Source organism: Hordeum vulgare, chromosome 2H, assembly GCF_904849725.1.
Source record: "Hordeum vulgare subsp. vulgare chromosome 2H, MorexV3_pseudomolecules_assembly, whole genome shotgun sequence".
Classification (NCBI taxonomy): Eukaryota; Viridiplantae; Streptophyta; class Magnoliopsida; order Poales; family Poaceae; genus Hordeum; species Hordeum vulgare.
Window position 1 is genome coordinate 283,225,820 of NC_058519.1, and position 24,820 is coordinate 283,250,639.

A 24,820-nucleotide genomic window follows, 5' to 3' on the forward strand; every position below is an offset into this window, starting at 1 on the left:
TGCACCGGATATTCCTTCCCTTCTTCCTTCCTTTCGAGGGCCACTGCCACGCTCACCGCCTTGGAGTTTGCCGCAATGTACAGAAGCATAGGCTCTTTTTTAGTCGGGGCAACCAAAACCGGCGGGTTGACCAGCTGCTGCTTCAAGGCTTCAAAAGCTTCATTGGCCTCCTGTGTCCAAACAAAACGGTCAAATTTCTTAAGCAACTGATAAAGGGGAATAGCTTTTTCTCCCAGGCGACTTATGAAGCGACTTAAAGCCGCGATACGACCCGCCTTCCGTTGAACTTGATTGATATTTGCTGGTTTCCCGAGTGAAATAATCGCCTCGATTTTGTCCGGGTTGGCTTCAATGCCGCGCTCAGACACTAGGAAACCCAACCACTTTCCTACGGGAACGCCAAAGACACACTTGGTGGGATTAAGCTTCATCTGGTATACCCGCAGATTGTCAAAAGTTTCCCTTAAATCCTCCAAGAGTGTCTCCTTCCTGTGAGTTTTGACCACAATGTCGTCAACGTAAGCGTGGACGTTGCATCCGATTTGGCCACGGAGACAATTTTGGATGCAGCGTTGGTAAGTCGCCCCAGCGCTTTTGAGCCCAAACGGCATGGATACATAGCAAAAAGCCCCGAAGGGGTTATAAAAGCTGTCTTCTCCTGATCTTCCACAACCATCTTGATTTGGTGATACCCGAAATAGGCGTCACAAAAACCCCGAAGAAACACAAACGCTCGCAACCCACCACTGAATCAATGATTTGATCGATACGGGGAAGGGCGAAAGGATCCTTTGGACAAGCTCTGTTAAGATCTGTGTAATCAATGCACATGCGGAAGGTGCCGTTCTTTTTTAGCACTAGGACCGGGTTAGCCAACCATTTGGGGTGGAAGACCTCTACGATGAATCCGGCGGCGAAAATACAGGCGACTTCTTCCCCGATTGCCTTGCGTCGTTCCTCATTGAACCTGCGAAGATATTGCTGAATCGGTTTTGCTTTTGGGTCAACATTAAGATGGTGCTCAGCGAATTCTCTCGGTACACCAGGCATGTCAGTAGGTTTCCATGCGAAGATGTCCTGATTCTCAAGGATGAATTCGATGAGCGCGCTTTCCTATTTGGGGTCCAGACCCGCCCCGATAGTGAACTGCTTGGTTGAGTTGCCGGGGATGAAATCCACTATCTTAGTGTCGTCTGTTGGTTTGAACTTGAGGGGTGGCTCAGCGTCTGTTGTTGGCTTCTTTAGAGGTGACATGTCTGCTGGATCAACATTGGTCTGGTGATATTTGAGCTCTTCTGCAGCGCATGCGACTTCTGCTTAAGCCGCATCCCCTTCTTCACACTCTCTTGCGATCCTCCTGTCACCATCAACCGTGATGGCTCCCTTAGGACCGGGCATCTTGAGTTTAAGGTAAATAGCAAGGGCGAGCCATGAAACGGGCGTAAGCTGGTCGCCCAAACAACACATGATAGGGGCTCTTTAGCTTGACCACCTCAAACATAAGCGACTCACTCCTGTAATTAGATGTTGTTCCAAACGCAACTATGAGCTTAACCCGGCCTACGGGGTATGCCGATTTACCTGGCACAATTCCATGGAATACCGTGGTTGAAGGCATTAAATCTTTCTCCAGCAGGTTCATCCTTCGAAAAGTGTCGAAGTACAATATGTTGATGCTGCTACCACCATCCATCAGTACCTTCGATAAGGTATATCCCCCGACTTGAGGAGCCACGACCAAGGCTAAGTCGCCGGGGTTATCAACTCTGGGCGGGTGATCCTCCCTGCTCCACGATATAATCTGCTCGGACCAGTGGAGGTACCTAGGGAGTGCCGGCTCAGATACACTGTATGCTCGGTGATTCACCTTTTTATCACGCCTGCAGGCATTGGTGGTGAAGACGTGGTATTGCCCATTGCTTAATTGTTTGGGATTGTTGCAGAAACCGCCATTATCATCTTGCCCCTGTGGAGCCCCCTGTGGGGGTGGCTGTTGAAAAACCCCGGGCGGGTTATACCGCCGTTGGTTATGCACTGGATACTGGCCGCTGCTTGGCTGCGAGCCGCCCTGAGCCCCCGGCTCGGGGAAGCCACCGAACGGGTTCTGACGTTGATTAGGTGCACCGAACTATTCCTGCCGTTGGTCCAGGTCACCACCTTGCCCTTTTTTGGTCGCCTTTGCCCGAAATTCCCGCATCACGTAACAGTCCTCCCAGGAATGAGTCGCCGGTCCGTCCGCCATGGCGTAGTGCGGGCAGGGGCCCTTGAGTATCTCGTTATAATTGTGCGGCTTCTTGCCACTGTAACCCCTCTTCTTCTGGCATTGATTGCCGTTGTTGGCATTGGTGTTGGCGACTAAGTCCGAGGATTCTTCCTGCTGCCTTCTCTTGCCGTTTGCTCCGTGATTATGGCGGGCGCGTCCGTGAAATCGGGTATGATTTTTGGATGACTCGCCTTTCCTCGGTGAGTTGGCCTTGCCACCATCCTCTCCTGGATCTTTGGTGTTGTCCGCCTCGGCGTACCCAGTGAGGGTGTCCATTAACTCCCCCATATCTTGGACTTTTCGCTTGAGTCGCCCCAACTTCTGTACCAAGGGCTCATAATGGCAGTTTTGCTCCAAGAACAGCACAGCCTGAGCCGCCATGATGCCGTCCGAAGAGTGAATGATTTCCGTGACCCGCCGCATCCAGTGGTGGGCCGACTCATCAGGGCGGTGAACGCAGTGCTGTAAATCAACTATTGTCATCCGGCGCTTGCAAGTCCCCCAAAAGTTTTTGATGAAACACTCTTACAATTTAGCCCAAGTTTGGATGGAGTTGGGGGGCAAGTTTTTTTAACCAAGTACGCGCCGTTCCCTCGATCATCATTGTGAAGTACCCGACGCAGATTGCTTCACTTACATCGAGCATGTCCGTGGCGATTTCGTAACTCTCAACCCATGATGCCGGTTCAAGGTCCGGGGTGTAGTTAGGCACCTTTCTCGGTCCTTTAAAATCCTTCGGCATTCGCTCATTGCAAAGGGCGGGGGCCAAGCATGGCACCCCTACCTGCCTGCCGCCTCCAACAAGCGGCGCTGGGCCGGTTTGGATGTCCGGGTGATGTCGACCTGGCAGGTCCCGATGATCAGGAGAGTTGACCTGGGGAAAGGGTCGCGGTCCGCTGGTTATGGCGGGCTGGTCCTCTGTCCGACTCTTGGTGCGGCTTGCCTGGGGGGTGGAGTGCAGCCGATCGAGGTTGTGTGAGAACTGGGCGTTTTGAACCACCGCCATCTTCAACATCTCAATGGCGTTCCATGCTTCTATTTCAGCCGGGGTGTTGCCATGAATCGGAAGGGACTCTCAATGGCGAGTCACGGCGAGGACGTTGTCCACCGAGTTGGAAAAGTGACCTCAAGGTATCTGGAATCGAGGGACGCGATCAACAGCTGGCTGAAGCGGCGGGTTTGGTTGTTGGCCCGACCCTCCTCCCGGAACGTCTCCTGCCCCGGGAGTTCGTGGAGTGTCGAATAGGCGGGTCGGGTTGAGATCAGGGGGTAAACGCCCCTGGTGCCTCCGCTGATGGACATCATCAGATGTGCGTTGATGCCTCTCGAGCCGCCAGTTCTCGGTGTTCAAGCGAGCCGCCTCAGCGGTGATTTGAGCCTGCCGGGTCTCGATCCTGGCGGCTTCTACTTCAGCGTCTCGCTGAGCCTTTGCCACCCCATCTCTTAGCTTTGTTAATATGGCGTTTATCATGTCTTGGTTTTCTTCTGTTACAGGGGTCGCCATGAGCCTCGTTATCCCTGCCGCCAAATCCACCAAGATCGCAGCTGGGCTTCTGGATGTTTCGCCAGTCCCGTTGTTGCCTGCCGGGTTTGGCGGGGGCTGAGTCGCCCATGCCATGTAAACGGCGATCTGACGGCTGGTCCGGTCGAGAACCTTGGGATCCATTGCTAGTGACAGGCCTCCGAGGCAGCCCCCATGTAGAGACTGAATTGAATCCGAGTCGCCCATGGTTTATTCGTCATCAGTGTTGACCGGCGTGGTCTCCTGAGTCACCGATCGTTCTGGTTCCTCAGATCCCTGTGTGAAACCAACAAAGACCGGGCGGGTTAGATTTGGCGTCGCGACAGGGTGGACGTACCTTGCCGGCTCGACGATGTCGGTGAGGATGTTCGGCTCAGACAAAGGTGATCCAACCATGCCGACAAAGACGTTGATCTTGCCGAAGGGGATTCTGTAGCCGGATTCGATTGAATCGGCCTCGGGCCCCCACAGCAAGTTATTGATGTAGTACTTCCCGCGGCGGCTCCGAGTCATGAGCCCCGCCACATAGCTCCCAGACCCTGGTTCCGTGAGGGTGTGGGAGGCCGCCTCAACTTCCGTGAGCACGGCGTCGCCTCTATGTCTCGCTGTCTCTTCTTACTCCCAGCGTCGAGCCCGTGCTAAATTCATAGCGCAGTGCCGGTGGTGAGCCTCCCCTGTTCCGGCCACCGTCGGGTAGTAGTAGATCTAGAGGGGGTTGCTCAAAAGAGCAAATCCGCCCCTCTCTGTTAACATTCGATACCGCAGCACAGTGGCAGTGGTGTGTTTTACCTTAGCGATATATCTTGCGTATAGGAATCCCGGTGAAGCTTTGGTTCTCCCCAGGGTTGAGGTTTTCCTCCAAGGAATCCAACGAGATCACGAGTTTCATGGTAGAGGATTACTTTGCGGCTCGTGACCGTTTGTGATGGACTAGTTGGAGCACCCCTGCAGGGTTTAATCTTTCGGAAAGCCGTGCCCGCGGTTATGTGGCAACTTGGAATATTTTTTAACATCCGGTTCTAGATAACTTGAACTAATTCTAATAAAACTGCCAATGGTGTGCGTTACCGTGACTGTCCCTTCGAAGACTTCTGTTCGATCGGGAACATGGTGGGGTTATGTATGACGTAAGTAGGTGTTCAGGATCACTTAGTGATCATCTAGTCTTTGACCGCTCGTGTAGACCACCACATCAATAACTTTGTTCTACGTAAGTTAGCCACCATAAAGGCTTAGGATGCTGCAACCTAAACAATGAACCTTCCTCACCTAATAACTTGACTAGTTTCGGTACTGAGGTCATAGATTACCGAGTCCCTGTGGCTCACAAATTACTTCAACACCCCAACAGGTACAGGTATGCCCGACACAGGTGATCCAGATGGCACGCAGCTGGCGTGGCAGTATGATGAGGAGAACGACCGCCAGTACGTGAACTATCCAGAAGACTGAGGCATGGTCGTGATCGTGGGCAAGCATGCGGGATAGCATAGCCTTTTCTTATGTTATGTAGTCCGTAGCGGAACTACCTTGTCTGAGTAAATGTGTGGATGTAAACTCTGATATTATCTATATGAGATGGCAAATGATTCCCTATTTGTCATTCTTAAATTATGTATGTGCTATGTTTATCTTGCTTGCGAAACGCATGGATGCGCTTCTTTCCATTTTGGGGACTGTCCCTAAATAGGAAATGATCGCATCCTAGTCGTTACACTCTCCCCCTTTGACATCGGGACACCAAAAAGGCAGAGAGGACACCTACGACAGAGCTGGTAGCTCGAACTGGAGAGGACTCAGCCATCAGAGCCCGCAACATACTCTTCATCAGTCGCATCTTCGATCTCCTCATCAGATTCCTTGTCATACTCAACCCACTGCAGATTATTCTTTTGCATCCACACAGCCTCATGAGTGATGTCTTGCTCAGACCCTCTAGAGATGTGCATGCCGAGCTTCCTCATAATCAACTTGTTGCACTGACAACTCTCTTTCTGAGCAACATGCGTCATGTACTGCCCCTTCGCGTGCATGCAGAACAAGCTCTTCATCCTATCCGTGAGCTTCTTGGCTCACAATGGCTCGGCAGAGGAAGTCACACGTGACGCTGGAACGACCTCATCCTCAGCAGCAGCCGCATCTTCATCAGAATTCCTAGCGGCAGCAACAGGTGTAGTGGTGGTGTTGGCCCATTTGTCCTTCTGTAGCAGCTTGATAGGCTCATGGCGAATCGACATACGAGCATGTAACTCATTAGCTGGGAAGGCCTTGGCCCACTTCTTCTTGATCACGTAAAATAGATAAGGGCCGTAGATTGGGACCTTACGGTGGAGACTGCCGAGTGAAGCTCACTCCACATGACGTGAGATACATCAAGTGATACAGCGGAGCGAGTCCGCCCTTTCTGACACATCATAAGCATATCCACTAGGTATGAATGCACCCGGTCCTTGTTGCCAACGCGTGGAAACAATATGTTGCGAAATATACGGTGCATGACATCCAAGAATGGGGGCATAACATAGAAGACCTCACTAGATGGGGATTCCTTCACAATATAGTACAACAACAACTTCTCCTTAGCTAGAGCAGAAGACTTGGCGTGTGGGGGCAAGCCAACTAGGTGCTCAAGCCCCTCATCATGAACATGCAGAAGGTCCATGAATCCATGTAGCAGTTAGTTGCTCCCCATTTGTCATCCAGGTAATAGTGCGGTCGTCATCAGGGTGAAAGTGGACAGTAACAAAGAATTGGGCCACTATCTCAGGATCAAAATCATGATGAAATGTGACAAGCTCCTCAATCTGAAGTTGTTCCACCATGGCTAGAGCTTCACCAAAGTATGCAGGATCTTTATTCAGATGGTTCATTTCAATCCACTTCATAGGTACATACATATTCTTCTTTGTTTTGATGACATCTTCATAAATAAGAAAATGCTGCTTAGACCAGAACATGTCACTGTTGGAATTATGCCCTAGAGGCAATAATAAATGTATAGTTATTATTATAATTCCTGTATCAAGATAATAGTTTATTATCCATGCTATAATTGTATTGAATGAAGACTCATTTACATGTGTGGATACATAGACAAAACACCGTCCCTAGCATGCCTCTAGTTGGCTAGCCAGTTGATCGATGATAGTCAGTGTCTTCTGATTATGAGCAAGGTTATGTTGCTTGATAACTGGATCACGTCATTGGGAGAATCACGTGATGGACTAGACCCAAACTAATAGACGTAGCATGTTGATCGTGTCATTTTGTTGCTACTGTTTTCTGCGTGTCAAGTATTTATTCCTATGACCATGAGATCATATAACTCACTGACACCGGAGGAATGCTTTGTGTGTATCAAACGTCGCAACGTAACTGGGTGACTATAAAGATGCTCTACAGGTATCTCCGAAGGTGTTAGTTGAGTTAGTATGGATCAAGACTGGGATTTGTCACTCCGTGTGACGGAGAGGTATCTCGGGGCCCACTCGGTAATACAACATCACACATAAGCCTTGCAAGCAATGTAACTTAGTGTAAGTTGCGGGATCTTGTATTACGGAACGAGTAAAGAGACTTGCTGGTAAACGAGATTGAAATAGGTATGCGGATACCGACGATCGAATCTCGGGCAAGTAACATACCGAAGGACAAAGGGAATGACATACGGGATTATACGAATCCTTGGCACTGAGGTTCAAACGATAAGATCTTCGTAGAATATGTAGGATCCAATATGGGCATCCAGGTCCCGCTATTGGATATTGACCGAGGAGTCTCTCGGGTCATGTCTACATAGTTCTCGAACCCGCAGGGTCTGCACACTTAAGGTTCGACGTTGTTTTATGCGTATTTGAGTTATATGGTTGGTTAGCGAATGTTGTTCGGAGTCCCGGATGAGATCACGGACGTCACGAGGGTTTCCGGAATGATCCGGAAACGAATATTGATATATAGGATGACCTCATTTGATTACCGGAAGGTTTTTGGAGTTACCGGGAATGTACCGGGAATGACGAATGGGTTTCGGGAGTTCACCGGGGGGGGGGGGGGGCAACCCACCCCGGGGAAGCCCATAGGCTTTGGGGAGACACACCAGCCCTTAGTGGGCTGGTGGGACAGCCCCAAGGGGGCCTATGCGCCAAGAAAAAGAAATCAAAGGAAAAGAAAAAAAAGAGGGAGGAAGTGGGAAGGGAGGGGGACTCCTCCCACCAAACCAAGTCCAACTCGGTTTGGGGGGGGGGAGTCCTCCCCCCCTTGGCTCGGCCGACCCCTTGAGGGTCCCTTGGACCCCAAGGCAAGGTCCCCCTCCCTCCTCCTATATATATGGAGCTTTTAGGGCAGATTTGAGACGACTTTCTCACGGCTGCCCGACCACATACCTCCATAGTTTTTCCTCTAGATCGCGTTTCTGCGGAGCTCGGGCGGAGCCCTGCTGAGACAAGGTCATCACCAACCTCCGGAGCGCCGTCACGCTGCCGGAGAACTCTTCTACCTCTCCGTCTCTCTTGCTGGATCAAGAAGGCCGAGATCATCGTCGAGCTGTACGTGTGCTGAACGCGGAGGTGCCGTCCGTTCGGTACTAGATCGTGGGACTGATTGCGGGATTTTTCGCGGGGCGGATCGAGGGATGTGAGGACATTCCACTACATCAACCGCGTTCTCTAACGCTTCTGCTGTACGATCTACAAGGGTACGTAGATCACTCATCCCCTCTCGTAGATGGACATCACCATGATAGGTCTTCGTGGGCGTAGGAAAAATTTTGTTTCCCATGCGACGTTCCCCAACAGTCACCTCCAGGGAACAGAACCCTATCGCTGTCATAGGGGTTGACCTTTCAGCGAAGCTGAAACTCTGCAAGTGGCATAGCATCCCAATCAACACTATTATTGTTCTTGTGAGCTGGCTTCTTGAAATTGCGCTTTGGAGCTTGAGAACTCTCGAGTACATCCGAAGAGTGAGGACGCTTGGAACTGGCATCCCGAGGTGGTTAGAGCACCTGGAGACACCACCTATGATACGTACACGAACACAAAAAAACGACAAAGAGAAGGTCAAGGCATAGATCAAAATGAACCAGAAAATCCTAGATAAAAGAGAGCTGGAAGAGCAAAACATGTGTGCCCAGGGAACGGTGGTATTACCGCTGCTCGAGCGGTAGTAAAAATATACTACCGCTCTGACATCGGTAGTACCATGGAGACAGCGGTAGTAAAATTTTACTACCGCTCTGACAGTGGTAGTACCGCCCCACAACGGTAGTACAACTCCAGGAGGAGTGGTAGTACCGCACGGGTGATGAAGTGCCAGATCTGACAGGAAACTTACAGATCTGATACTACCGGAGACCCAAACCCACATGTTGCACCCTTCACAGAAAAGTACTACCACACAAGAACTGCTCAACCCTCCTAGTATGAAGAGATGGTGCCATGATACGAAGAACGAACATACATGCCCCTAACCCTAGATTCTACAAAAACGTGACAAAAACAAAGGGAACGAGGGGCAGTACCGAGGTCCATGGCACAAGGGAGATGATCCCACCAAACGGAATCAGAGGAGAGTGGTCGGAGAAGGAGATCCGGCGAGTTCCTCCGGTACCGTCTCAAGAGAAGAGACAGAGAAAAATGGGAGATCCACGAGAGTATGGGGGGGGGGGGAAGAACTGCCCCTGCCCTAAAATAACCCCCTACGGCTCTCGCGGTGTGGTAGTACCGTAGTCATCGCGGTAGTACCGCTTGGCCAGTGGTAGTAAAATTTTAGTACCGCTAGCTGAGCGGTAGTACCGCTCGTCCAGCGGTAGTAAAATTTTACTGCCGTGCTGGGAGCGGTAGTACCGTGCCCCTTTTGACAAACATACCTGGAAGCTTTGCCCTCCTTTTAAGAAAATACTTTGAACCTTGCCAAAGAAGAGAAAAAGCACATGAAAACCCGAGTGAAGCTAAATAAATAGACATGCACACATTTGAACACATAACTGAATTTTCTGACGAAGAGAGGGCGGTGGCCGGAGCCACCAAAGTTTGAGACAAATGGTATGACACCGCGAAGAATTGTCCTTGGGTTCATGACCATAGCTTGTCTTTGAAGCACAAGTACCATCAATAATGGCTAATGTGAAAGACGTTTATTAATTTATGCATTATGGAAGGAGGGAAAGTTCATTGAGAGAACAACACTCCACCTATGTCCATGCCTACACCTAGAGAAAAATATAATGATGAGTAAGGTGTGATGTGCCTAGTTTCAATCCACATTACTTGAACCAATGATATTTAGCTCATGCCTTAACTCGCGAAACCTTACTTCGTCTAGAGGTTTAGTGAAAATATCTGCAAGTTGCTCTCGAGTGTTGATCAAGAGGACCTCAATATCTCCTTCTTGATATGATCTCGAATGAAATGATGACGAATATCAATATGCTTGGTCTTGCTATGTTGCACCAGATTGAGAGATATCTTGATGGCAGTCTCATTGTCACACAGAAGAGGCACTTTGTCACAAGTGACACCGTAATACTTTAAAGTTTGCCTCATCCATAGTAACTGAGCACAACAACTTGCGGCTGTTACATACTCAACCTCGATGGAAGAAAGTGACACACAATTTTGTTTCTTTGAAGACTAACTTACCAAAGAGCGACCAAGAAATTGGCATCCTCCAGAGGTAGATTTCCTTCTGACACAGTCTCCAGCCCAATCTGAGTTAGAGTAACCTACTAAACTAAAGCTTGCTCGTTTGGGGTACCATAAGCCAAAGTTTGGGGTATGAGCTAAACAGGGCCGGGCCGGCAAAATCAGGGGCCGTGTGCCAAACCCTAAATTGAGGTCAAATATGACTACTTAATTTTCTTGAAATGATTCGCCAAAAGAATCTTGAAATTGAATCGAAGAGCTGGAAAGCTTAGTCTCTGATTTGTACGTGCATGAAAAGAAGCATGAATAAGGACGACATCGTACCAATTTAGACGAAGAGAAGAAGACTTTTAGAGGGGTGCTTCATGGAAATTCGGGTTGCCGATGAACCGGGCACCACCCGCAAATTCAGCTCTGTGCTGCCACTTGGCACATCGATCTCTCTCTACATGAGAAAGTACAAGGCAGACCTATGCAAACGTATCACTAGCCCCGCCCGCCGATATCGGCGAGTGCGTGTTCTGTTTACGCTGCTGGTTCTCTCATCCTACTACACCGGCAGCGACACTCTCCACAACCTTCTCCCCTACTCCTTGCGAAGAGATGCCTTGCGACCGTGCGACACTAGAGAACTCGTCGAGTGGTCGTCCGTGCAGATTTTCTTCTTGACTCGAGGGCCCCAGATTGATCGTGGCATCGCGCCCCGGCATGGTAGGCCTGCATGCAGATGTTGGAATTAATGGGCCAGTAGGATATGGACTATGCTTGAAAATTTGGGGCCCCTAGAAAGTCAGGGCCTTGTGCCATTCACACCATCTGCACACCCCCTGGGCCCGGGCCTGGAGCCAAATATCAAAAGATTCGTTTGACTGCCGCATATTGGCTTTCCTTTGGTGTGGATTGAAACCGTGCACAAATTTCCACACTCAGCATGATATCTGGACTAGATGCAGAAAGGTAAAGCAAGGATCCAATCATGGAGCAATATACCTTTTGATCCACTGCTTTACCATTGGGATCATTGTCGAGCTTGCATTTGGTTGGCATGGGAAATTTGACCGACTTGACGTTCTTGAGCTCGAACCTCTTGAGCATGTCTTGAGTGTACTTGGCTTGTTTGATGAAGGTTCCTTATCTTCCTTGTTTGATTTCAATCCCGAGAAAGAACTTCAACTCTCCCATCATAGACATCTCAAACTTCTCAGTCATTAGTGCAACAAACTCTTCATTGAAAGATTAGTCAGGAGAACCAAAAATAATATCATCAACATATAGTTGGCATATGAACAAACCCAAGGGTGGTATTAATTTTCCCAATCTCAAACCCACGATCTTGCAACAACTCAGTAAGGTACTCATACCACGCACGTGGGGCTTGTTTAAGGCTGTAGAGTGCCTTCTTGAGTTTGTATACATGAGTGGGGAACTTGGGATCCTCGAATCCCGGGGGTTGTTTAACATATACCAACTCATATAAAGGACCATTAAGAAAAGAAATCTTCACATCCATTTGTTGCAATTTAAAATCATGATGAGAAGCAAATGCAAGCAACATGCGAATAGATTCAAGTTGAGCGACAGGAGCAAAGGTTTCACCATAGTCGATACCCTCGACTTGGGAGTAGCCTTGAGCCACCAGTCTTGCCTTGTTTCGAATGACAACACCATTAGCATCCTGCTTGTTCTTGAAGATCCATTTGTTTCCAATGACATTATGTTCCTCTATTGGCCTGGGCACTAATTCCCAAACTTGATTACACTCGAAGTTGTTAAGTTCATCATGCATGGCTTCAAGCGAGCCCTCATCATCGAGTGCATCATGTACCTTTTGGGGTTCAACACACGAAACAAACGCGTGATGCATACAAAAGTATGATAATTGTTGACGAGTGGTTACCCCTTTATTGAAGCTACCAAGCACATTCTTGAAGATATGTTGTCGAAATTGGAGCCTGTTAGCTATCCTGGCAGCACGGCACTTCAAGACTTCCCTACTTGATAATTTAGGGGTTTATGCTTGAACATCTTGAGTACCGTCTTGAGCTTGCTCACTAGATTGCCCTTGATCTTGTGGTTGCACTAGATCTTGAGCAAGCTCGGAGTATTGAGCATGATCTTGGACATCATTTGGTGCGACACCATCTTCATGAGGTTGATCTTGTCCCTGATCATGTTCGTCGGGTTGAGGGCCGTCACGTTCTTCTTCGGAAGCGTGTGGGTCTAGCGAGGGTGATGACTCCTCTTGAGTAGAGCATTGTCCTTCTCCTTCAGCCACAAGGGGTTCCTCAATGGGAGAGTATTTGACCAATCCCCATTCTTCTTATGGCTTGAGGAGGAATTTCATCACCTACATCACAAATACCACTTTGCTCCACTTGGGAGCCATTATTTTCATCAAACTCCATGTTACACGTCTCCTCAATGAGTCCGGTGGACTTGTTGAGAATACGGTAAGCATGAGAGTTTGTAGCATAACCAACATATATGCCCAGTTGATCTCTAACTTCGAAATTAGACAAACAAACACTTTTCTTGAGTATGAAACACTTACCACCGGACACCCGAAAGTACTTGAGATTGGGCTTGTTCCCGGTAATAATCTCATATGGAGTCTTGTTCAAGCCTTTGCGAAGGTAGAGCCGATTTGATGCATGGCATGCGGTAATCTGGTGTTGTAGTAATCTGTGAGCCATAGGGACTCAGCAATCTCATATCCACAGGTATCAAGACTAACAACGCTTAATGGGTGAGGTATGGTTAAATGGTGAGGCTACAGCACGCGATTAAGCATTTATTTGAGGTGGCTAACTTACGAGTATAAGAATAAAATAGGGGGAAGATCTACGCATAGCGGACGTGAACTACTGGTGATCAAACGAATGATCCTGAACACCTACTTACATGAGACATAACCCCACTGTGTCCTCAGAGAAGGATCTCACAAAAGAGACAGACACGGTTACACACTCAGTTGGTAAGTTTAATTTAACATTACTTCAGGTCGTCTAGAACCGAATGTTAAACAAAGTTTCCACGTTGCCACATATTCGTGGGAACGGCTTTCCGACAGATTTAACCCTACAGGGGTGTTCCAACTAGTTCATCACAAATTACCACAAGCCGCATAGAAAACCTCAATCACGAAACTCATGATCTCCTTGGATTCCTTAGTGGAAAACCTCAACTCTGAGATAGCCCAAAGCATGACCGGAATCCCGACACACAAGATATTTCGTCAAAGGTAAAATTAATCGAGCAAGGCTACCCAACGTGTCGACAATACTGATAGGAGCCACGTATCTCGTTCTCAGGACACAACGGATGAGCGATGGTTACCACGCCTAAACACCGGGTTGCCTCAGGGGGCGTTAATAAGCTGCTCTGGGTTGGACCAACACTCATGAGGAGGACTGGCCCCGGGGGTTGATTAAATTTCCTCGGATTAATCACTCCCTATGTGGCTCATTAGTTATTAGGCAAATATAGTACCAAAGTTGGGCCTTGACAGACCAGTCTTAATCTAAAACGAATTATCAAGGGGGTCCCCATAACAACCCCGTTCGTGTTAGGAGCGCTCAAATATGGAATATAACACCGGTAGCCGAAACTAAGTCGCCAAACGTGGAACAAAACACCAGGCTAGAAAGCCGAGCCTTCCACCTTTTACCAAGTATATAGGTGCATTAATTTAAATATCATTAATATGGTGATACAACAAGGAACCCATGTTTTCACATGGAAGCAACTGCACCTGCAACTAGCAACGCTAACACATGGTTAAGCAAGCGGTAACATAGCCAATCATTGGTTTGCTAGGTTGTGAATAGGTTGAAGGTTTCAGGGCAATGTTGAGAGGCTGACATATAACAGGTGGTAGGCAACGATACATAATGAAAGAAACAAGACAACTAGCATGGCAATGATAGTAATGCTATCTTGGGAAATGATCATCTTGCCTGAGATTCCGCTTGGAAGAAGAACGAATGTGACAGCCCGAGAACGATGCTCCAGAAGATTTCCCCTTTATTCCGTTGTCGCCGTGTTATTTATTTGGTAGTTTCATTCATCATCGCATCATAGGCATCATATGCTTTGCATCGGCGTTTCGTTGCCGCGAGTTTTCAAAACTTGCATTCGTTGTTAGTTGTTGTTTCTCTCTGTTTTCATCGATGACCGTTTTGAGACCAACCACACACGCACGCGCCCGCGACACTGTTAAAATCTTGTTTTTAAAAGTTTGTGTAAAATATTCTCGGATTGGGTTGAAACTTGGCGGGCGGTCTTAATATAGAGTAGGTAGACCGCGTGTCAATTTTCATCACAATCGAAGTTCGGTTGATAATGGTACCATTTATTATATAGCGACACTATAGCCGGTTGAATTGTCGGACGTTCAGTGTTCTAAAAACTCTCTCACGGGCCGCACCATTTCCCTCTCATCCCTACATAGCCCAACTACATAGCCCATTGAACTCATCTGGCCACTTCCTCCGCTCGTGGTCGTCGGATTGCTATCACACGGACGAGGTCCACCCCACCATAGCCCAACCCTATATATAGGAACCACCCCATGGAGAGACCTCTCTCACTCCACTAAGGTTCCTCCCCTAGCCATTTTTGCAGCCAACCCCCCTATAAAATCCCACTTGCAAGCCCAAACACTCTACATCCCGTAGCCCTAGCCTCTCCACCTTTTTCAGCCCTCAGATCTGAGATCTGGGGCTCAGATTCGTCCAAATCCCCACCTACCGGACATGTCCACAGTCAAACCGGACACGTCCGACGACCACAGAGCCAAACAGAGCCCCGAGCAGCCTCCCCGTGCCGCCTCGCGATGCCCTGTGTGTTCCCGCGGCCTCATGCCGGAGGTCGCTGGCCGACGCTGCCGCAGGAACCAGGCCGAAGCTCTTCCTCTCCCTCTCCTCCAGCCTCGCCTTGATCTGGGGCGAGCCTTCGTCAGCTGCCGCCAAGCCCCGATCTGGTCGCCCTCGAGCAGCAGCAACTTCCACACCGATCTACGCCGCCGCCCTCCGCCTCCGGCCATCAGCGCCGCCAGCCGCCGGATCCGCCGGATCCCGGGGCGCCAGCCCCCGCCTCAAGCCCCGCCGGCCTCGCCAAGCCCATGGTGGCACGCCTCCATGGCCTCCCGGTCGGGAGCAGCGAAGAGCGCGAGCGCCGGATCCTGACGAGGACGATGCTCCCCTACGCAGCCCAGTTTGCCAGCTCCCGTGGCCTAGCGCAGCGGCCGAGCCTGCCGGCCCACCTCGCGAGCCAGTGGGCCTTCCAGCCCGAGGCCCAGCCACCCCAAGCCGGCCCAGTCAGCGCGCCAGCCTTCCTCATCTCCACCGACTTGGGCCGAGCCCCTAGGTGAGCAGCAACCCGAGCCCCTCTAATTTTAGCCTGAGCACCTTTTAGTTACCTAGCGCCCAAGCCTTGTTGGACCAGTTTTGTAGATTTCGGCCTGTTAGATTTTTTACATTTTCGGATTTATTTAATTTCAGAAAATAGGCATATTTTGAAACACCCGTAGATTTTAATCCGTGCGTCGGATTGCGACAAATTAGATATGTAACTTGGCTAGAATTTCGCGTAGAATAACATTTTCCAACTCTCATGTATGTTTAAGGCTATTAGCTGTGCTGTTTGCATCGGTTTGCGTGTCGACGTGTTAAAAACGGTTTAGGTCGTATTTATTTGACCATAGCTCCGTTGGAGATGAGCCATATATGTAAATGGACCAGAACGACGTGTAGTTTCACGTGAAAAAAATTGTTTTTCTGTTTAACAAACATAAAAGATGGTTAGGCCCAATCTGGACAGATTTAGAATTTAATCCGTGGGGTCATTTCGGAGATGCTATATGTCGTTTCCGACCTCATTTATAATGCCTAGATAGGTAGTTTAAATTGTGCTTCACCCCTTTCCATGTTTAACAACATTTAATATTGCCGTGGATATAAACGGGAGTGAACTAAATAATTAAACATGGAGTTTCGTCAATATGCAACTCGTTGCATATTGAGCTTCACTTAATGTGTAGTGTTTGCGTGATGTGAATTGCCATGCCATGCCTTGCATATTTAAAACTGATCATACATCATATGTGATTGCATCATGTGGTGCATGTGCTGTGGTGAATCTCGTGTGTTGATGCTTGTTTCTGTTTTGCTTCATCTCGTTAGAGCTCCGCAAGCGTGTCGGAATGTGAGTACCCGTTCGACTACGTTAGTTCGTCTGCTTCACGGAATCGTTCTTCTTCCAAGCGGGATCTCAGGCAAGATAATCATTTCCCTAGATACCATTACTATCATTGCCATGCTAGTTGTCTGATTTCTATTGTTATGCCTCGCTGCCTATCACGTGTTAAATTACAGCCTCCCAACATTACCATGTACACCTTCAACCTTTCTACAACCTAGCAAACCACCGATTGGCTATGTTACCGCTTGCTTAACCATTGGATAGTGTTGCTAGTTGCACGTGCAGTTGCTTCCATGTGAAAACATGGGTTCCTTATTATATCACCATATTAATGCTATTTAATTTAATGCACCTATATAATTGGTAAAAGATGGAAGGCTCGACCTTTCTAGCGTGGTGTTTTGTTCCACCTTTGCCGCCTTAGTTTTGGCTACAGGTGTTATATTCCATAATTGAGCACTCCTAACATGATCGGGGTTGTTATGGGGAGCCGCTTGATAATTCGTTTTAGATTAAGACTGGTCTGGCAAGGCCCAACTTTGGTACTACATTTTCCTAATAACTTAATAAAATTGCATAGGGACCTGCCGGACCCCGTGGATAATTAATCAACCCTTGGGCGAGTGCTCCGCATGAGTGTTGGTCCAAACTGGCAGACTACGGGGCCACAGCGGGGCAACCAGAGGTTTGGTTTTACTCCTAGTGTCACCCATCTATCGTGTCCTGAGAACGAGATACGCAGATCCTATCGGGATGGTCGACACGTCGGGCGGCCTTGCTGGATTAGTTTTACCTTTGAAGAAATATCTTGTGCATCGGGATTCCGGTGATGCTTTGGGTATTCTGAGAGTCTAGGTTTTCCCCTAAGGAGTCCGACGAGATCGCGAGTTTCGTGATTGAGGATTTCGATGGAGCTTGTGGTAATTTGTGATGGACTAGTTGGAGCACCCCTGAAGAGTTAAATCTTTCAGAAAGTCGTGCCCAGGGTTATGTGGCAACTTGGAAACTTTGTCTAACATCCGGTTCTAGATGACCTGAAGTAAACTTAATTAAAACTTGCCAACTGAGTGCATAACTGTGACTCTCTTTCGTGAGCTCCTTCTGGATTGAGGACACGGTGGAGTTATGTATGACGTAAGTAGGTGTTCAGGATCATTCATTTGATCATTATTAGTTCACGTTCGATATGCGTGTATCATCCCCTTCTTATTCTTGTGCTCGTAAGTTAGTCACCTCAAATAAATGTTTAGTCGCGTGATGCAGCCTCACCACTTAACCATACTACACCCATTAAGTTTTGCTAGTCTTGATACCTTTGGAAATGAGATTGCTGAGTACCTATGGCTCACAGATTACTACAACACCAGTTGCAGGTACTGGTAAAGAGTTACTTTGACGTGAGAGCGCTGATTGTGCTATTTGGAGTTTCTTCTTCTTCTTCATCGATCTACGATGTGTTCCAGGCCGGTAGCCTGGGATAGGAACGATGGACGTCGTTCTTTTATCGTTTGTTTTCGTTCATAGACGAACCCTGCTCTTCTTCATGATGAATGTATGTATTGTACTGATGTGACTCTGATGTAACTTGTGGCGAGTGTAAGGCAACTCCTTATACTCATCTTTTTAGTACACGTACTTGTAATGATATCCACTCTTGCGAAACGATGAGATACATTTCTATCCCTGTCGAGACCGTCGCTCCAAAATAAGGATAGGACCGCATCTTGGGCGTTACAAGTTGGTATTAGAGCTTGTTTTCTCATGTCATTCTTCATCTCTTTGCAACCTTCAAGGATCGTTTGTTTCACTCGTTTGTCGAGAAGCGACTAAGTTTTACCTCTTCCTTTCCTCTTCCTCTTCCCCTTTCATTCTTAGATCTCGGGGTGAGATCTCTTGTTAGTATAGGAGAGTTGTGACAGCCCGAGACTGATGCTCTAGAATTTTCCCCCTTTATTCCGTTGCCGCCGTGTTATTTAATTCGTAGTTGCATTCATTATCGGATAATTCGCATCATATGCTTTGCATCGGCGTTTTGTTGCCGCCAGTTTTAAAAACTTGCATCCGTTGTTAGTTGCTCGTTCTCTCTATTTTCGTCGATGATCGTTTTGATACCAACCACACACGCACGCGCCCGCGATGCTTTTAAAATCTTGTTTTTAAAAATGTGTGTAAAATATTCTTGGATTGGGTTGAAACTTGGCGTGCGGTTTTAATATCGAGTAGGTAGACCGCCTGTAAATTTTCATCGCAATCGGAGTTCGTTTGATAACTGTACCGTTTATTATATAGCGGCACTATAGCCGGTTTAATTGTCGGACGTTAGTTGTTTTAAAAACTCTGTCACGGGCCGCACCATTTCCCTCTCATCCCTACATAGCAAACTACACATCCCATTGAACCCATCTAGCCACTTCCTCTGTTCGTGGTCGTCGTATCGTGATCGCACGGACGAGGTCCGCCCCACCATAGCCCAACCCTATATATAGGAACCACCCCATGGAGAGACCTCTCTCACTCCACTAAGGTTCCTCCTAGCCATTTTTGCAGCCGGAGGTCGCCGGCCGTTGCTACCGCAGGAACCAGGCCAGAGCGCTTCCTCTCCCTCTCCTCCAGCCTCGCCTCGATCTGGGGCCAACCTTCGTCAGCCGCTACCAAGCCCTGATCTGGTCGCCCCCGAGTAGCAACAGCTTCTACATCGATCTGCGTTGCCGCCCTCTGCCTCCGGCCATCAGCGCCACTAGCCGCCGGATCCCGGGGCGCCAGCCGCCACCTCACGCCCCCGCCGGCCTCGCCAAGCCCCTGCTGCCGCGCCGCCATGGCATCCCGCTCGGGAGCAACTAAGAGCGCCAGTGCCCGATCCTGTCGAGGACGACGCTCCCTTGCGCGGCCCAGCTCGCCAGCTCCTGCGGCCCAGCGCAGTGGCTGAACCAGTCGGCCCACCTCGCGAGCCAGCCGACCTGCCAGCCCGAGGCCGAGCCGGCCCAGTCAGCGCGCCGGCCTGCCTCCTCTCCACCGACTTGGGCCAAGTCCATAGGTGAGAAGCACCCGGAGCCCCTCTAATTTTTGTTTGAGCGCCTTTTAGTTACCTAGCGCCCAAGCCTTGTTGGACCAGTTTAGTAGATTTCGGCCCGTTAGATTTTTTTACGTATTCGGATGTACTTAATTTCAGAAAATAGTATTATTTTCAAACGCCCGTAGATTTTAATCCATGCGTCGGATTGCGACAAGTTAGATATGTAACTTGGCTTGAATTTCGCGTAGAAAAATATTTTCCGACTCATATGCATGTTTAAGGCTGTTAGCTGTGCTGTTTGCATCGGTTTGCGTGTCAATGTGGTAAAAACGGTTTAGGTCAACTTGGCAAGGGATGAGCCATATATGTAAATGGACCAGAACGACGTGTAATTTCATGTGAACCAATTTGTTTTGCTGTTTAACAAACATGAAAGGTGATTAGGGCAAATCTGGACTGATTTAGAATTTAACGCGTGGGGTCATTTCGGAGATGCTATATGTCGTTTCCGACCTAATTTAAAATGCCTAGATAGGTAGTTTAAATTGTGCTTTATCCCTTGCCATGTTTAACAACATTTAATATTACCGTGGATATAAACGGGAGTGAACTAAATAATTAAACGTGGAGTTTCGTCAATATGCAACTCGTTGCATATTGAGCTTCAATTAATGTGTAGTGTTTGCGTGATGTGAATTGCCATGCCATGCCTTGCATATTTAAAACTGATCATGCATCATATGTGATTCCATCATGTCATGCATGAGCTGTGGTGAATATCGTGTGTTGATGCTTGGTTCTGCTTTGCTTCGCCTCGTTAGATCTCCGCAAGCGTGTCAGAATGTGAGCACCCGTTCGACTACTTCAGTTCGTATGCTTCACGCAGTCGTTCTTCTTCCAAGCGAGATCTCAGGCAAGATGATCATTTCCCTAGATACCATTACTATCATTGCCATACTAGTTGTCTCGTTTCTATCATCATGCCTCGCTGCCTACCACCTATTAAATATCAGCCTCCCAACATTACCATGTAAACCTTCAACCTTTCTACAACCTAGCAAACCACTGATTGGCTATGTTACCCCTTGCTTAATCATTGGATAGCGTTGCTAGTTGCAGGTGCAGTTGATTCCATGTGAAAACATGGGTTCCTTGTTATATCACCATATTAATGCTATTTAATTTAATGCACCTATATACTTGGTAAAAGGTTGAAGGCTCGGCCTTTCTAGCCTGGTGTTTTGTTCCACCTTTGCCGCCTTAGTTTCGCCTACCGGTGTTATATTCCATAACTGAGCGCTCGTAACACGACCGGAGTTGTTATGGGGATCCCCTTGATAATTCGTTCCAGACTAAGACTGGTCTGGCAAGGCCCAACTTTGGTACTACATTTGCCTAATAACTTAATAAAATTGCATAGGGACGTTCCGGACCCCGTGGATAATTAATCAACCCCGGGCCAATGCTCCACATGAGTGTTGATCCAAACTGGCAGACTACGGGCCCACCACGGGGCAACCCGAGGTTTGGTTTAACTCCTAGTGTGACCCATCCGTCGTGTCCTTAGAACGAGATACACGACTCCAATCGGGATCGTTGACACGTCGGGCGACCTTGCTGGATTAGTTTTACCTTTGACAAAATATCTTGTGCAACGGGATTCCGGTGATGCTTTGGGTAATCTCAGGGTTAGGGTTTTCGACTAAGGAGTCTGACGAGATTGCGTGTTTTGTGATCGAGGATTTCTATGCGGCTTGTGGTAATTTGTGATGGATTAGTTGGAGCACTCCTGTAGGGTTAAATCTTTCGGAAAGCCGTGCCCGTGGTTATGTGGCAACTTGGAAACTTTGTTTAACATCGGTGCTAGATGACCTAAAGTAAACTTAACTAAAACTTGCCAACTGAGCGCGTAACCGTGACTGTCTCTTTCGTGAGCTCCTTCTCCGATCGAGGACATGGTGGGGTTATGTTTGACATAAGTAGGTGTTGAGGATCATTCATTTGATTATTATTAGTTCACGTTCGATATGCGTAGATCACCCCCCTCTTATTCTTGTACTCATAAGTTAGCCACCTCAAATAAATGTTTAGTCGCGTGATGCAGCCTCACCACTTAACCATACCTCACACATTAAGTTTTGCTAGTCTTGATACCTTTGGCAATGTGATTGCTAAGTCCCTGTGGCTCATAGATTACTACAACACCAGTTGCAGGTACAGGTAAAGAGTTACTTTGACGTGAGAGCGCTAATCATGCTATTTGGAGTTTCTTCGTCTTCATCATCGATCTAGGATGGGTTCCAGGCCGACAACCTGGGATAACAAGGATAGAACTCATTCCTTTATCGTCTGTTTTCATCCGTAGACAAACCCTGCTCTTCTTCATGATGAATGTATGTATTGTACTGATGTGACTCTGATGTAGCTTGTGGCAAATGTAAGCCAACTCCCTATATTCAACTTTTCAGTACATGTATTTGTAACGATATCCATTCTTGCAAAACCACGAGATGCTTTTCTATCCCTGTCGAGGCCCTCGCACCAAAATAAGGATAGGGCCGCATCTTGGGCGTTACAACGAATCCGTGAAGCAGATGAACCGACATAGTCGAACCGATCCTTACATTCCGACATGCTTGTGGAACTCTATCGGGACGAAACAAACCGGAAACAAGAATCAACACACGATATTCACCACGGCACATGCACGATATGATGCACAACCTAATATGATGCATGTACAGATAAATTATGCAAGGCATGGCATGGCAATTCACAACAGTCAAACGCTACACATTAAGTGAAGCTCAATATGCAAAGAGTTGCACATTGACGAAACTCCACACTTGAATTACTTAGTTCACTTCCGTTAGGTTCACGGAAATTTTAAAGTTTTGTTAACATGGCAAGAGGTGAAGCATGGGAACCTACAGGACATACTAGCCGGTCTACACATATAGCACATTTGAACGGAGCTACGGTTAAAAGATACATGCAACACATGATATTTTGCCATGAATGCCACATGCATGCAATTTTATGAAAACACAAGCAAGCATGATATGTAGCATGTGCCGCCATAGTGAAAGAAAGGGAACCATGGCGGAAAAACGGAAATGATGCCACGACAACATTCCGGTCCCGATAACTCGATGAGATACCGATGCCCACAAATTGGGAGCGCGTGCGTGTCATGCCAAGAAGTATGGGGAGATCCCGGTTATCGGGTTCCCATGTATTGGGGGCACGACAAAAGAGGGACAACGTGCAACTAGCATGTCATCTACAAAACGGATAACATCGCTTTCCATACAATAATGCATTCGGTCCATGGGTGATCGTCTCGACGGTTATACCTTTGAAGAGTGCCTCTCGGAGCGGGTCAAGTCGTGGCGGTGTAGATGTACATGGGTCGTCATGGACGTCGTGGAAGTAGTGGTACTCGTGATCTTGTCGATGATAGTCATACACTTGACGTAGTAGAACACGGGTCTTCAGTGATGGTAGCAGAGGCAAACCCCTACCAGCAGCATCACAAGGCAGCATCACAAAATACAAAGGGCCAACCCCTACCAGCAACATCACAAGGCAGCAAGGGGCGACGACACATCGGCGACAACAATACCACGCAGCAGAGGCAACAGCAGGCTACAACATCAGCACGCAAACAGGGGCACGCAGAAGTGCAGCACCAGCATGCTGGCAGGCGCGAGATTGGACCCTGGCGAAGGCGCAACACGGCGCGACGGGGACGGGGCTGCCGGATTTGGGAGCCGTCGGCCTTGAGCTGAACGGGAACAACGCAAAAGCAACGAGCAATAGCAGCAAGGAGGTGCGCGAGGCCAGCAACACAACATTGTCAACAAAGCATGGCGACGGCGGCCATATCAGAGGGTTGCGAGCTGCAAACGTCCATGAGCACAAGAAAATGAGGGGGAGGAGGAGGCACATCGAGGCGAAGGAAGGCAATGTGGCGACCTGGAGCTGGAGGTGGGTGCAGCCATGGAGGATCACACGATGGACGACGGTGCTCAGGAGACGGTGCGGGGACGGGGCGGCGCGGGGCAGGCTCAGCGTCCGGCGAGGAGGTTGGCTGCGGGTTGGCCAGAAGCGGCACTCGGCATCTCCGACGGGGCTGAGGAGCTCGACGCACGCAGCAGGGAGGCTAGCTGTGGGCGACCGGAGTTGGCGGCGCTGGAGGCGGGGTCGACGGGGTGCGACAACGACTCTCTGGTGGCTCGATCGCCGGCCAACACGGGGTCAGGTCAGGGATGTGGTCAGGAGCTTCTCCTGTGATCCAGATTGGATCGAGGAGGAGCGTTTGAGTTTGGGCAGGGTGGCGGCTCTACGGGAATTGAGGGAGTTGGTTAGGGACTAGGGTTAGGTTAGGATTGGACTAGTTTTCGCATATAAATAGCCATTATTTTTGAAAGGGGTCTAACTGGCCCTCCGATCTAACTCGTACTGTCACGGTAAAAATAGGTTAGGGGTACCTATTGAAAAACCGAAGACGGTTTAGGGTATTACGGGGTTGATCCGGACCCAACGGTCATGACCGTGTGTTTCGGGTTCCGGGAGGTTTTTGGGCTAGGTTGTGTGCAGGTTGGTGCATTGTGTAGAGGGGCTAGGCGGAGATGAGAGGGAAAACAGGCAACCCGCCTCAGAGTTTTGAAACCGGAAACGTCTCACGAAATGACCGGCTATAGTGCCGCTATAGGTTTAATGGTTCGGGTATCAAATGAACTACGACTGCGACGAAATTTGGCAGGCGGCCTACCTACATTAAAATATTACCGCACACCAAGTTTTTACCCAATCCTAGAATATTTTACGGAAACTTAAAAAAAAAATTTAACGATGCCGCAGGAGTGTGCGTGTGTGGTCGGGCTCAAAACGGTCAACGACAAACACGGGGAGAACCGACAACTAATAACGGATGCACATTTTGAAAATTGGCGACAACGGAGTGCCGATGCAATGCAGATGATGCGATGATGCGATGATGAATGGGATAGACAATCTAATCACATGGCGGCAATGGAATAAGATGGGAATCTTCTGGAGCATCGATCTTGGGCTGTCACACACTCTTCCTCTTGAAGAAGTCATCCACAACCACCAAGCAATACTTTCTTCCCCCCAGACTATCAAAAGATGGAGGATCAAAGATATCCATGTGA